Source organism: Suncus etruscus, chromosome 5, assembly GCF_024139225.1.
Source record: "Suncus etruscus isolate mSunEtr1 chromosome 5, mSunEtr1.pri.cur, whole genome shotgun sequence".
Classification (NCBI taxonomy): Eukaryota; Metazoa; Chordata; class Mammalia; order Eulipotyphla; family Soricidae; genus Suncus; species Suncus etruscus.
The window spans coordinates 6,564,653-6,576,913 of record NC_064852.1 but is presented as its reverse complement, the minus strand read 5'-3'; the positions used below and the strand labels follow the sequence as shown (position 1 = coordinate 6,576,913).

At 39.4% G+C, this 12,261-nt stretch overlaps 1 protein-coding gene across 3 annotated transcripts in view; it reads right to left on the bottom strand.

The window, feature by feature from the left end:
* Positions 1-12,261, bottom strand: part of ASTN2 (astrotactin 2) — a 1,116,661-nt gene that overhangs the window by 937,438 nt on the left and 166,962 nt on the right. The gene's annotated exons all lie outside the window — the stretch shown is intronic.

Here is a 12,261-nt window from a genome sequence, read left to right as displayed (position 1 = left end):
TGTTGTCTGGCCTAACACTGTTATTAAACATGATAGAAAATTTTAGGAATTGTTCATGCTTTCCAGGTGATTCAAATAAGAATTCTTAGATAAGCTCTGTCTGAGAGAACCCCCAGAATAGGGTAGCTATACTGATACTTTTATATTTACCTTCCCTTCCCCCCTCCCTCCCTTCTTCCCCCTTCCTTCCTTCCTTCCTTCCTTCCTTCCTTCCTTCCTTCCTTCCTTCCTTCCTTCCTTCCTTCCTTCCTTCCTTCCTCCTCTTTCTTTCTTTCTTTCTCTTTCTTTCTTTCTTTCTTTCTTTCTTTCTTTCTTTCTTTCTTTCTTTCTTTCTTTCTTTCTTTCTTATTTCTTTCTTTCTTTCTTTCTTTCTTTCTTTCTTTCTTTCTTTCTTTCTTTCTTTCTTTCTTTCTTTCTTTCTTTCTTTCTTTCTTTCTTTCTTTCTTTCCTTCCTTCCTTTTCCTTCCTTCCTTCCTTCCTTCCTTCCTTCCTTCCTTCCTTCCTTCCTCCTTCCTTCCTTCCTTCCTTCCTTCCTTCCTTCCTTCCTTCCTTCCTTCCTTCCTTCCTTCCTTCCTTCCTTCCTTCCTTCCTTCCTTCCTTCCTTCCTTCCTTCCTTCCTTTTTTTCCTATCTAGCTATTCTCAGGGGTTACTTTTGACTCTGCATTCAACAATTACTCCAGGCAGTGCTTGTAGGAACCATATATACCTAGGAGAGAACTCAGATTGGCAGGGTAGAAGGGCAGCATCAAATCCAATATACTAACCTCAAGACACCTTGCTATTTCAACCTTTGTCTCCCAATCTGTGAAAGAATCCACTTCCTTAATTTTACATCTCCTAGTTAGAGCTGTTATGAAACTATTTTCCTTTGCATGAATTAATATCAGAATGAGAATAATACTTTTCAGAAACAAACACCCTGCTTTTTTTCCACAAAATTTTACCTATTCATTATCCTACACTTAAGAATCTTATCATTACATTAGCCACTGTCTGACAGGGACTTTCACTTTCCCTCCTACTTCTACATTTATTAGTGGGAATTCCACTGTCAGTTGGGCAGAGCTATCTCATATATCCCATTTGTTTATTTGGCCAATTAATTATATCTGTATTTGAAGTCAATATTCTTAATTACTCCTGCCCAACTTAGCTAAGGAGCTATTTGTGAAGATCTATTTATGAAGATGATGGAGATTCCAAGGGAAAATCTGAATAAAGAAAGAGTTGCTTCTTCTCCAAGAGAACTGCTCCAAGACCCTTCAGTGCCTGTTATAATTTACTTCTCCCCTTGGCCCCATATGGGAGGAACCCACAGGCTCTGAGAATTTGAGCAATGTAGAAACCAGAGCAGTTTAAGAACAAACCAAGAGACACAGAGCAATGAATGAGAACCACCCTTGGAATTCACATTGATCCCCAAATGAGCCTGCATCCCCCCAAACCAGGCCGACTTCTGAGGATAGAGAGAGGAGGAACTGGGATGTCCCAAAGATGGAAGGAATGTTTCCCTGCCCATTCTCATTGATGCAAACCTCTGCACATGGGAACAGCATGAACACTGTGCAGAACATACAAACACACATGCCCATAGCTGATCCACATTATTCTTGAATCTAGAAGTGCAATAATGGTGCTGAGACCAGAGCAGAGGTGGTGGTGGTGGCTGCCCAGATCATAGTCTCTTATCTCTCCGGCCAACTTTTCTGGCCCCTCCTGACTGTATATCTCTACAGCCTAGTCCCTTTCCCCTCTCCTGCTTCTTTTCAGGTGGGCCTGATATTCTATTTGTCTCTGCTCAATTCTGCCCCTTTATGCACCCTCACTTCCTACTTCATCTCTTCCTCACCCCCATGAGCCCCATGTTCTACCCTTTCAATTTGACTTCCTTTGCCTTTTTCTGAGATTAAATTTTTCTGGTCCTTCTTCCTCATCATTTCTCCCCTCATAATTTCTTCCCTCTGTGTGGTGTTCTCCTCCACCTTCCTTGTTTCTATTCTTTCCTTCTTCCCTGCCTCAGCTTCTATAGCAAGATCCTTTTCTTGTATTTTCCTGCCAGTTTCCCTGCCTGACCCTCCATCTCAAGTCCCCTTGGCTCCCTTTATCTTTTTGTCTCTGGTAGCTTTCTCATGCTAGTACAAAATAGTTGCACAATAAATATTGGCGATTATATTTCTTGTCCATGTTTCTCTCTGCCTCTTTGTTCTATATTATGCAGACATATTCATATTTTATGATGCAGACATATTCACATTTTAACAAACATGTTCACTTTTTGCATTATCTATTTTTTTGTGGCCAGAAGATCCTAAAGAACTTTTTGGGCCCTTTTCCATCTTGAGTTTTGTCCTTTCCATGATGCTTTTTCAACCTTTTCTGTCTGGGATGCATAAATGGGGCAAGGATGAATATCTTTTTCCTTTGCTTTGTTTTCTCTGTCTGTAAAACAAAACCAGGCTAGAGCTTGTTGCTTTTGCTGTTCACAAACAAGACCTGCACACAAGACCATTTTCTGTAAACTGTTACATACCCGTGCCAGTGTCTTTAGACATGCTCTACTTTAGTTGATAGAATGCAAAAGAATTCACATCTGAACAATGCATTTAAGAGACATTGGAAATTTCTGCCAACTCTTTTGACTTATTCTTTCTGTGTGGGGGTTGGAGGTAATTCACAGACAAGGTGCCCCTTGCAGCCAGAGTTCCAGAAGAAGCAAAATTATACAGAGCTGAGCAATGACATTGCAACTACCAAAACAAGCTGTGCACAAGGATTAAAGAAATAAAGCATTGTTCACGCAGCCACTGCCATTCAGTGTGATTTGTATGTAGGACACAAACAATATTTGATTCACTGAAAAGAATTGGAATCTCAGAGTTCGAAGATGTTTTCTGCTCCAACATTCCAATCATATTGCTTTGAGAAAAACCTAATCAAATGCTTTCACGTGACTGATGTTGGTCCATTGAGTTGATGTCTTTTTTATTTTCATAATGAGAGAGACACAGAAAAGTAAAGGTGCACTCGAAACAGGATGAAGAAATCGTACAGTAGGTAAGATGTGTATTTGACATGAGTTCAATTCCCAGCACCATATATGGTTCCCTGAGCAATTACAGGAATAATCACTGAACACAGAGCCAGGAGTGAAGTCCTGAGCCCCATTTGTGAGACCCAATTCTCCTCAACACACACACACACACACACACACACACACACACCTGTATGGTTATATACACTAATATACATAGATTGCTAGACCTAGCTTGAGTGTTAGTTTAAACCTTATTTTTCCTAAAACAAAGTCCATCCCCGGTTCCTTTGTATGTTTGTTTACAATTTAGATTTACTCCCAAACAGAGATTGTCTTTCTTGTAAACCTCGGTGGGACTGGTTCAGGATAGCCTGAGCTATCTGTCCTTACATTGTCCTTACTGCCCCAGCCAGGGGTAGTCTCTGGACTCAATAAAACAGCAGCTCTGGCAGGCAGCTTGCTCTCCATATGAGGTGGTAGAAGACTGCCAGACTACACATGTTTCACCCTCAGCCTTGTTTGGATTATTTCATCTGAGACCCTGATTCAGACTTGTTCACCTCAGGTTAGAGATATGGTGAGTGGGGTGATTTTACACTTGAGGTAGTATCAAAGCTGAAATTCAGACTTCTTGGTCACAAGCTACCTTTTTCTACATACTGGATCTGTAACTGCTATAAAAGACAAGTGGTATTTTCAATAAATAAATGTCTTGGTCTTGGTCTCTGAACTTTTATATTATATATCTAGCTAGGGACCCTGTAAGGCTTTTCATTAAGCTTTGTTATTAAGGCAATCCAAGAGCAAGCCACACAGTTCATGATTTGAATTTTTTTTAAGCCTGAATCTATTTTCAATTAAAAAATTTTTACTTTCAGGGGAAAGGAAGTGGAATTTACAAAGAGATAGAGCTAAAGATAGAGATCACAGATAGAGAGTACTTAGATAAAAATGTCTGGAACATTGTTATTATGAGTCTTATCATGGCCTAGCAACCATTAATACATGCGCTGCTTGCTCTCAGTTTTCAGGCTTGATAATAATAATGTGAGTTGCATCAAGTATTTGGAGCACCTGTAAGGCCAGAATGCATGACCTAGATCCCACACCGTACTTTTGGGGACTTAGTATTTCACAACATTTCTTCCAATACTAGATTTTTCTGCTGCCTTCACTTTTCAAATACTCCCTCTTGGCAAGTTTCTACCAACACTCTGCCTTCTCTATAAAAGGCTTTTAGAAGATTCTTTCTATAAAGGCTTTGTTTCTCTTACACTGATGATTAGGATATTCTTGAGAAACTTCACTTACAAATAACAAATACTTATTATTCGAGTTGGATTACATATCATCCTTTTAAAAATTCCATTATAGGGTCTAGAGAGATAGTACAGAAGGAAGGTATCAAACTTGCCTTGCATGGGGCTAACCCAGGTGTGATTTCCCAGCATCCCATATGATCTACTGTGCCATGCTAGGAGTGATTCCTGAGATCAGAACCAAGAGTAACCCCTAAGCACCACCAGGTGTGGCCCCAAACATAATAAAACCAAAAAAAAATTCCATTCCACCTCCTTAGAATCACTGAAAGTGGCCAAAATAGGGACAGGGTCTCAACAGCAATAACTTTGCTATAAGAGCATGGTAGGTCCTTAGGGTGGGTTCCAGTACCATAGAATTTATCACAAAGGAGCGAAATGAGACAGAGATTGATATTAACCAGGAAAAAATGCCACAAGAATTGAAACTGCCCTGTTCCCATTATTTGCACACACACACACACACACACACACACACACACACACACACACACACACACGAAACAAATTTAGGAACTTCCAGAAACTAGACCTGGGAAATCCAATTGTTCCTTATGGCCCTTGAGGAGTGTTAAAATCAGTCAGCACATTTCTGTACAGCGCTTCCCATTGTTACATGTTGTCCCAGAAATCCTAGCAAATGCCTAACCTTGTCAATTGTGTAGACCTGCACAAATGGAAACCTGAGCTTACCATGTGGCAGAACCTAGCAGATATGTGCTTTTTATATATCCTTGCATGTCACTCAAGAATGTAGTTGTGGGTGGAGAAGGGTATCTATCTTCACACCATAAAAGAAGCTGACATGGCAGCAGAAGATGTAATGTGGGCCAAGTCACATGGCCAGGAAGTCAGGTAAGTGGTGTGTAAACATCAGGATATCAGACCCACCATAGTTCTTGCTTTCTTTCTCTTCTCCCTGCCTGTATTTCCTCATGAGATCTAGAGGAGCTATGATGCAGGTTGAATTGGGAGCAGTGCAAAGACAAAGTGAAATAAGAAATGGGCGTGAATGACTCTAAGATCAGTCATGACTCAGAACAGAATGTGTTGGTACTATTTAGGATTCTTCCCTTCCTTGATTATTTTCTCATAACTTGTCTAGTAAGCAAATTACTGTTTGTGCTAACGTATGAGTCCCAAAATAAATATGAGAGCCTAGGTTTCATCTGGAACATTTTCTTTTTTTTTTTTTTTTTTTTTTTTGGTTTTTGGGCCACACCCGTTTGACGCTCAGGGGTTACTCCTGGCTATGTGCTCAGAAATCGCCCCTGGCTTGGGGGGACCATATGGGACGCCGGGGGATCGAACCGCGGTCCTTCCTTGGCTAGCGCTTGCAAGGCAGACACCTTACCTCCAGCGCCACCTACCCGGCCCTCATCTGGAACATTTTCATAACTTGTATCCTTAATTTTTGTGTGTGCTAACGTGAGTCTGAAAAGTAAATGCGATATTCTAAGTTTCATGTAGAACCTCGAAAAGTAGTTCAGAAAACTTGTTCAGAAAACTTTCTTTAAAATATCTGAAAATGTTGGGCCAGAGAGATAGCATGGAGGTAAGGCGTTTGCCTTTCATGCAGGAGGTCATCGGTTCGAATCCCGGCATCCCATATGGTCCCCCGTGCCTGCCAGGAGCAACTTCTGAGCCTGGAGCCAGGAATAACCCCTGAGCACTGCCGGGTGTGACCCAAAACCACAAAAAAAAAAAAAAAAGTTAAAATATCTGAAAATGTGAGAATAGGGGCCAGGAGATAGTGCCGTGGCATATGACTGCCATTTGTCATATCTGGGTTTGATCCACAGCATGACATGGTCCTCTAGACATTGCGGAGTGTAGCACTGGGGTCCCCAAGAACTGCTGCGGAGATCCTGGTACACTTCAGTCCCACAGGGCCTACAAAGGCTCCACAATGAACCACTTGCCCAGTTAATTAAGAATCATTACTGCGGCCTTGGAACTTCCTGAGAACCACTGGGAGTCACTCCTCCAAATAAAATACTAAATAAAATGTAGCATCAGTTTTATCAGTCAAATCCCATCTACTAGGCTTGTTCTAAGCTCTTGGCTGATTTCTTAAGAGCTCTTTTTCTTTTCTTTTCTTTTTCTTGCAGACGAGATTTTCATTGTTAGGTGTAGTTGGCAAGTAAACCATTGCATGATTGAGTGATTAAATCGATGAACCAAGGAATGTATGATATGCTGGAAATGAATAAATGCAATGGTTGGGCCAATGATTTAAAGCCACTTTTCATAGAAAGCTATAAAAAGTATTCTCCCATCTCACACGGAGCCTTTAAACAAAGCAACTGATTGACAATGGTAATAGTAATTTCTTAGATTTATGTGGCATTTTATAATTCTCAAAGTATTTTCCTATATATCATTATCTCCTAGCATCATCGATCTTCTAAATCTGAAGAAATACAATAGTCATCTAATTTAACAGTTATTTCTCACAAATCCTGATGAACGGTTTCTCGTCTTTCCTTGTCTACCCCCAGAGACAAGAGACTTACTCTCCTCTAACTTTCCCCTTCATGGCTGAACAGTTCAAACTCTGTGTTTGGGACTTTGAGTTGCTACATGTTTCTATTCCTGGGGGTCCCACTAATGGGAAGCTACAGCATTTTCAATGTAATGTTTCTTCCTAAGTCATGCTTTCCCCTGAATAAAACCAAAAATATTTATGAGATATGTATGAGATTCCTTTTCTCAAAGCATTTTGCAGCTGGCATCTGTCACCAATGTTGTCCCAACATCTAACATTTTAATAATAGCAGTGACAATTTGAGCACTTACTGACTATCAGGGCCAACACTGTGTAAAATTATGCCCCAAAGCACAACCTTTTAATCTGAACAAACAGGAATTAAGATCCCTCTTTCAGCATCCATAATAATGAGAACTTGAGGCTAGTGAAAAAAAAATCTCTCTGTACCAAGGTTGGTCATCTGTGTGTCAATATGGAATAATAAGAGCTCTAATTTTCTTCCAAATTTATTTCTATTGAGTAATATTAGTTTACAAGCATGTACATGTGTTTTAGGTAATATATTATCATACCATACCCAAAAACAAAGTGTCAAAGACTCTCCACCACAGTCCAGAGGATGCTTTCAACATTCTCATGCCTTCTACCAACACTTAATAGCCTCAATTCTATCATTAGCATTTCAGGGTTTATTTTTTATTGGACATTATTTATTACCCATGTTTTAAGGGTTTTTTTTGGGGGGGTTAGTTTTGAGGCCACACTTGATGATGTTCAGGGGTTACTCCTCAGGAATTATTCTTGGCAGTGCTTAGGGATTCCTGTGCGATACCAAATAATGAATCTGTGTTAGCTACATGCAAGGGAAGTACCCTAGCCTACTGTACTATTTCTCCACCCCACCACCCTGATTTTTCCTTTACTGTCTCTGAGTGTGAACATCTGGTCTTTTTCTTTCTGATTTATTTCACTTATCATGACCCCTACGAAACCCAGACATGTTGCAGTAAAAGACAAGACTTCATCTTTTCTTGTAACTGAGAAGCACTCTGTGTTGTGTATATATACCCTGACTCTTTAATAAACTCATCTGTCATTGGGAACTTGGGTTGTTTCCAAATTTTGACAAATAGCCCAAATTAAATAGTGCTGCAATGAATATAGGTGTGCATATATCATTATGAAATGATGTATTTTTTTTAATTTTTGGTAACTACTTAAAATTAGAATTGCAGGGTCATATGGTAGTTCGATTTTTAAACATTTGAGGAATTCCTATATAGAAGTCTTTATTTTATATATGTATTAAAATAGTAAAATGGAATATACATTGTGCCCAGATTGTACTTATCACACTGAAAGTCCTTAGTGATGTAGTTCATTATTTTCATTTTGCAGGGCCCTTATAGGTATTGTCTCACTCAGTCTTATAAAAACCCTAGGAACTGCACGATTTCTCTCTCAGGTTTACAGATGATGGGGCTGATTGGTCAGGTCATAAAGTTAGTCATAGAGATATGGTTCAATTTAGAATAACTTCAAAATGACAAATCCTGGGCCCAGAGAGATAGCACAGTGGCGTTTGCCTTGCAAGCAGCCGATCCAGGACCAAAGGTGGTTGGTTCGAATCCCGGTGTCCCATATGGTCCCCCGTGCCTGCCAGGAGCTATTTCTGAGCAGACAGCCAGGAATAACCCCTGAGCATTGCCGGGTGTGGCCCAAAAACAAAAAAAAAAACAAAAAAAAAAAAGACAAATCCTTTAGTATGCTAATTGATTACACACTAGAAAGTTATTTTTGTTTTTCTTTGGGCAAAACAGTGGTACTCAAGGCTTAGTCTTGATTCTGTATTCAGCAGTCACTCCTGAAGATTTTCTGGGGACCACATGGGGTGCTTTAGATCAGACTAGAGTTAGCATATGCAAGTCAAACACCCTCTACACTCTACTATTTTGAAGAAGCTCTTTGCAAGAATTTACTCCTTATATCTTACAACTGAAGCCAGTAGCTAGTACACTGAAAATAAAAATAATAATGGTCTATAATACAGATTAAGTTTGGAGGTTCTAGAATCAACTTATATTTAGTGAACTATTGGGTTTACCATGAACCTCCATGAGATATATCATACCAACCACTGTTGCTTTAATTGACACCTCATAGACTTCATCTACAAAATAAACATAACAATATTATCAACTTAATTATTTGTTTTGAGGATTAAATTTGATCATACATTAAATTCAAAATTTGGAACAATAGATGTCACATATTAAAATTCAACAAATGGGCCTGAAGAGATAACACAGCTTTAGGATGTTTGCCTTGCTTGTGGCAGCCCATGACAGACCCAGGTTTGATCTACAGCATCCTATATGGTTCCCCCAAACCTGACAGGAATAATTTCTGAGCACAGAGCCAGGAGTAACCCCTGAGCACCGCCAAAGGTGGAAAAAAATTCAACATTTGCTGGTATATGATCTCCATATCAGATAGTAAAATATCAGCAAATATAATGTTAAGTCTAACGTGTTCTTCCTCCTAGAATTATTCCTTAAGATATTACTATAATAATAACATTAGTGACCACTATTAATGTGACCCCAAGACATGCATCTGGATTCTAAATACTTTATCTAATTCAATGACCCTACACAACTGGGATGGTAAGTAGTGTTTCATAGTTTAAATGATTGATGAACAGAGAGGTGAGTGGGGAAATTAGCTCCAGAAAAAAACCACCAGGAAGCAAGATAGATTGTTACATGCCAAATTCTGTCCTCTTTGTACTATCCCACCTACATGACTGAGGCAAGTATAAAACTTCTCAGAGCAGCTGAAACTGGGACACATACCATATGACAGAACCTTTCATTATATCTTTCTAACCCAGAATTCTCTGAGTTCCTCCTTGCATAATTAGTTAGTGGCAGGAGAGGCAAGTTAAAAGGAGAAGCACAACTGAGGACTTCACCTGTCCTAATGAACCTTGTCATTCCTCTCTAGTAGACATGGATGGAAATAGGTTTTAGGGATGGGGCAAAGCTGGTTTCTCTGCTTGGTCAGGCAGGAAGCTAGTGTGAAAATAACAGAAGATGAACAACACTGACCCTTGCTTTCAGAAGTCTGTGATTCTGGATGATTTAGGTTTTCTCACAAACTGGCAGAGAATTTTTGCCAAAGAATGAAGCCATCAATAAACCTTCATGTGATGCAAGTTTGGAAACTTGGAGAAATCTGCTTCCAGAAATGCTTTTCTTATATGCATGTAGATAAGTGAAACAAAATGAAATTTTGTGAATCTCAATATTTTTTTCATGTGAGAAATGAAGTGAGACTTCCCAGCCATGATGACTGCCATCTTGAACTATTACTGGAGGGAGAGACAGAAAGAGAAAGGAAAACAATTCTTGTTATTCTTGTTGAATTATATAAGACCAGAACATTTAGGGCAGAGACAGAGAGTCTTCTTCTTTAGACTACACCCAGCTGACTCATTTGGGAATCCTGGACAAGTTCTGGCCCATGTTCAGAACTCACTTTTATCTGTGGAACACATTGGTATAATGAAGGAACTCATATCAAACTTTACAACATGAAAAGTAGTGGAAAGAAGACAAAACAAAGTTGCCCTTACTTATTTTGTTTTGGGACCATACCTGAATGTGCTCGGGGTAACTCTTGGCTTTTTGTTCAGGATTCACTCCCGAAAGGGTTTAGGGGACCCTATTCTTGATTGAATCCAGATTGTCTGTGTGCAAGGCAATCACCCTACTCACTGTACTATCATACCAACCCCAAAATGTTCTATATGTTGACCCTTCTAATTCCTGGTCTTGGGGTAGCTGCACAGACAGTAGCTCGGATAGCATTGAAAACACAGGATCAAGAACTTTAACTAATATCACCCAGTGTTAAGTGATAAGGTAGGACTTTACATAGTCTACTTCTCAAAGACATGATGCATGTTCACATACATAAAGCCGCTTTCAAATGGCTGTGTCGCCATCATTGGATACTCATGGATAGGTTTAGTGTTCTGCACATGATTCTTTCCCACCAAGAGTCAAATGTAGGTAGAGAAGATGCATATTTAGGGCCCAGAAAAACAAATAAAGCTGTTGAGTCCACAAGATGGAGGCCCAGGGCCACTTTGATATAAGGAGAATTCCAGTGGGTCAACCTCCATATCTATTACTTATACCAAGTTCTTAATGACAAGACATATGAAAGTCAGATGGGACTTAGTGAATTATTTGCACAGAGTGGAAGGAGAATAGGGGGAGCACCTTGAGGAGACACCTTACGTAGTGGAGCCCTTGACCTGGTGTAGGTTCTCTTCAAGAAAAGCCACTCATCATCACTGAGATAACACTATATAAGTGACTAGGCTAAAAGAAAAGGTGAATCTAAGTAAATGCTGCATGCAAACACAGAAAACATGCCATAGACATTAGCTACCACAAATAAGTTTCACTCCCAAAAGCTAACATAAAAGCAGTCAGACTTCTCCAATCTTTCTCCACATTAGTTTCCTGTGTGCCAAGAGCAAGCCAGCAGGAGCTCTGAACTGGTGAGTGCCAACTTGCAGACACCCCCTTGTTGTGTGGCTGTATCATTTCTAAATACATACATGTGTGTGTATATATATACATATATATATGTATATATAACTAAGCAAAGTCAATCGCACTCATTCCAGGAATAACACAAAGGCCTTGATTTTGTCTTCCATGTGATGAGCGTGCGTTATATCCAAAATTAACATGACTGTCTGGCTGAGGTTTATTTGTTTTTTTCCAAAAAGAGAAAACTTTCAGGCTCTTACTCAGCCTTAATCACAATGTGTAATGCACTGCTGTTAGTGGGAGGGGCTCCTAAAGGGCACAGTCCCCAAAATGAAGTTGGCTCCATTGGAAACTCTCAATAAAAACCACTCACTCTTGCAAAGGAGAAATGAAGGACTGAGGAATAGGCCCACTATGTAGACTAGTCATATGCCAACTGGGAATATCATTTCCCAGCTTCATGCATCTGGTAAATAGAACTGTACTAGTAGAGAGAAAGAAGAAAATCATGTCAGAATGCCTTCAAGAGTAAAAAAAAATATTTGGAGGGTATTAGGTTGCACTATTCTTGTTCTCTCTACTTGTGCTCTCCCTGATTAGATCCCATACATTGTGTAGAGTATATTTCAGCTTTACTATCAACCATGCAAAACCTTTAATTAGTGCTTTATAAATAATCTGTTCACAAAAACCTATAGACATTTAAAATTTCTTTTTATTTTAATATTTTAAGGAACATTCTATACTTGATTTAAAATTTTCAAATCTACTTTGTGATTGAAACCTGTGATTTACAATATTGTTACTGCCAAAACCTCCACACGTTTTAGATAACCATTCATACAATC